Genomic DNA, 3,666 nt, shown 5'->3' with positions numbered 1-3,666 from the left:
GCCTTCCACTTACCCTTTCATCAGTACTTTTTTGTCTTTTCCTAAGACATGATGGGGACAAAAATGCTTATGAGTTGTGATTTAGTAAGAACGTTTGGATCCTAGAATGTGGTACACGGGAGAAGGAAGGGATTTTAAAGACCATCAAAGAGAAAATTAAGGCCACCAGGAGGTGAAGGAAACTAGCAAACACACAAGCCCACGGCTTAGCAATGCCAGGGCTAGAATTCAGGGTTGTATCAACTACACCTTAAAAAATGAATATTCTAACACAAATTAAATGTAAAAGCTCATACCATGAGAACATCCTTTTTTGGTGAACGTGAGTGCATGAAGAAAAGATTTGCGGAGTCTTAACTTTTGTGTTGTGGATCTAAATGTATAACCCTGTGGCATTGTGGTTTTTCCCACTGTGATAATGTTTTAGCATTACTTGTTGATATTCATTTGGTAATAGTTGCATTTACCTAATTTCCTGTTCTGAGACTGTGGACAACTTAGATATTGATGTTCTATATCATTAAGCACATCTCCACTAACTAAGATAGGGTTTTTGTCTGTTTGCTTAGGTTTTTGTGTTGTTGTTACTTTTGCAGGGACAATGTCATATTTATTTTTACATCCCCCAAACATCTGGCATAGGACCTTCTTTGCACTGAATAGATGCTTACTAGGTGTTCTCTGTTTTATTTTTTTAGTTATATCTATATGCATATGAATGTATAAGCAATATTGCAAAACATGTATAACATTTTACGATATTCAAAGAACTCTCCCACCTTAGCTTGTCTGTTTCCTGCAACGCTAAAGAGGTAACTGGTTTTGTGACCTGGCAGTAAGCAAGCCAAAAGTAACTTTATTCCATCTCACCGCTGTCCCTTTAAACCTAACACTGTAGAATCAGTCTTCTCTGTCACTGGATAAAATCCCAGAGAGTTCCTGTAGCTTTTCCCGCCACTTTAAAATTTTGAAAGCCCCAGTCCAGTCTAATATTAAAATTTCAAACCCTCATTCAATATCAAATTCCTCCCCTCCCTCAAAAACCTACATCAGAGAGTTGGAGGAGCATGGATGATTCAGCTCCAGTTTCACTTCGCCTCCTTCCACACTGACTGTTTCTGGCCTCTCCAAAGTCAGGTAAAGGGAAGGAAGAAGAGATAAGAAGGCCAAGGAAAGGTCTCTCTTGTTAGGTAGAGGTGTAATCTGGTGTTACTGCCCCTCCCTGAGTATGGTAGTTGTCCACATGTGGACTTGATTCTTTCTCTCCTGTGACACTTTTTTTCTAAACTTTTCATTTTATATTGGAGTATAGTAGATTAACAATGTTTTGATAGTTTCAGGTGCACAGCAAAGCAAGTCAGCTGTACATATATATGTATCCATTCTCCCCCAAACTCCCCTCCCATCCAGGCTTCCACACAAGGGACTAATCTCCAAAATTTACCAACAGTTTATGGGGCTTAAGGTAGGGTTTTGTACAATGTGAATAATCTTTCCTAATACAAGCATCCCTTGTTTTTATGCTTCGCAGATACTGTGTTTTTTACAAATTGAAATTTTGTGGCAACCATGTCAAGAAAGCCTGTTGGCATCATTTTTCCAATAGCAACTGTTCACTTTGTTTCTCTGTGTCACATTTTGGTAATGCTCACGATATTTCAAAGTTTTTCATTATTCTTATGTTTGATATGATGATCCGTGATCAGTCAACTTTAATGTTACTACTGCAAAAAGATCATGACTCGCTGAAGGCTCAGGTGATGGTTAGCATTTTTTTAAACAATATTTTTTTAATTAAGGTCTGTGCATTTTTTTTAGAAGTAATACTAGTGCACACTTAATAGACTAGAGTAGAGTGTAAACATAACTTTTGTATGCACTGGAACACCAAAAAATTTGTGTGATTCACTTTATTGCAATATTTGCTTTATTGTGGTGGTCTGAAACCGACCCCACAACATCTCTGAGGTGTGCCTGTACTAAGTGATTTATAGGATGACATGGATTTGTACTCAGAGTTCTTATTCTCAACCCTAATCTCCACCATATCTTCTGATAGCTACAAAGTCCTATCTTAAGAGATATTTCAAGGCAATTCCTCTGGCATGAGAACCCAGTCAACGAATTACAACAGTGACTCTTCTGGAAGTCTTCATGAGTCACAGAACTGACCACCCTGATGGTATGATGGATGACCCGGTTATTATTCCTCAAGGGTGTATATCACCCTGGTAGTAACTGGCAGTGCTGGGATTCTAACACAAGGCTTTTTGACCCCAAAGACATTGCTCTCTCCGTGACGTTACGAAGGGTTCTGATACCGGTTTTTCCAATAGTTTGTGATATGGCACTGAGCATACTCAACAGCTCAGTACACTGTGGTCAAGATTCTTTTGGTTGCGATGTACAGACATGGACTCAAACCTACTTACATAAGAGGGAGAACGTTATGAGTTTGCAGGGATATCTCATGCCATCCAAGGACAGGTAGTGCAGTGTCTCAGAGACAGGAGCAGAAGCTGGAATAGCATCAGGAACAAGGCAGCTTACTCTGCAAGGCTCAATGTTCTAGCTATGCCAGATTCATTCTTCTCTCTCTGAACTGTCAGATGCCCATCTCTGTTCATGTCAAGGAACGCACGTCTGTTGGTGGGAGCCGGTCTTCAGAGGAGGGCATGATGAGTAGACATCCAAATAGGTGTAAACCACAGTATGTCTACATTTCCTTATTTGGAAAATGAGAAGACTGAATTAGATACTAATCATAACTGATAGTAACTAAGTCTTTATTCTGCTTCAGGCACTTGGCAACATAATTTAGGTGTATAATCTCATTAAACCTGTAACAACCCCATAAGGTAAGAAGTTTATTTTAGATAAGTGAGGCACGGAGAGGTAAAGGAACTGGTTCAACATGATCTTTAAAGTGCCTGGTAGTTACAAAATACTATGGTTTTTAATTAAACAACACAATCTGAATAAATGTAACAGAGATAAATTAAATGAGTGAAAATAATATGAAAGTATATCTTGTTTCTTAACCTCAGGTCATTTTTCTTCTTAAAGAGAAAGGTATATCCTAAACAAAAATGGTGAAATACATTGCAATGATCAGATTAATTAAATTGGATGCTTATCATCCTAAAATGGACAGGACATGGTAAAAATGACAGATGAAATAAAGTTACTGTCAAAAAGTTAACGTCAAATAGCAGGCATCCAGAAAAAAAATGTTTCTAAGTGGAGTTTGTGCTTAAACAAGAAATGCCGAGAAAGAGAGAAGGAGTATGAAAAATTCAAGTTGAGTTTCTCAAGTTTGGAAGACATAAGAATTTTCCCCTTATGGGTATATTTCAATATCGTTTCACAGTGTTAATTAAGTTTCATGTTATGTTGTTTGTAGGTTATGATGCTCCATTCGTGATACCATTCGAAAATGTTCAACTCTGTGCCCAAGCTTTATCATCTCTTTTCAAATGCAGCACAATTTTTCAACTTACTTTCTCAAGTTTTGAAAATGCAATCTTTCCCAATGATAAGTAGAGGAGAAAGGGGAAGTATTCAGTTAAGCAATTTTATTTTCATACTGTATAGTGAAAAGCTCTCCATTACTGGAGGAAAGTGATACAAAGCCAGCAAAGCTTACACATCAGTAGTGAAGCGTCC

This window comes from Hippopotamus amphibius, chromosome 3, assembly GCF_030028045.1.
Source record: "Hippopotamus amphibius kiboko isolate mHipAmp2 chromosome 3, mHipAmp2.hap2, whole genome shotgun sequence".
Lineage (NCBI taxonomy): Eukaryota > Metazoa > Chordata > Mammalia > Artiodactyla > Hippopotamidae > Hippopotamus > Hippopotamus amphibius.
This window is presented reverse-complemented; position numbering follows the sequence as displayed.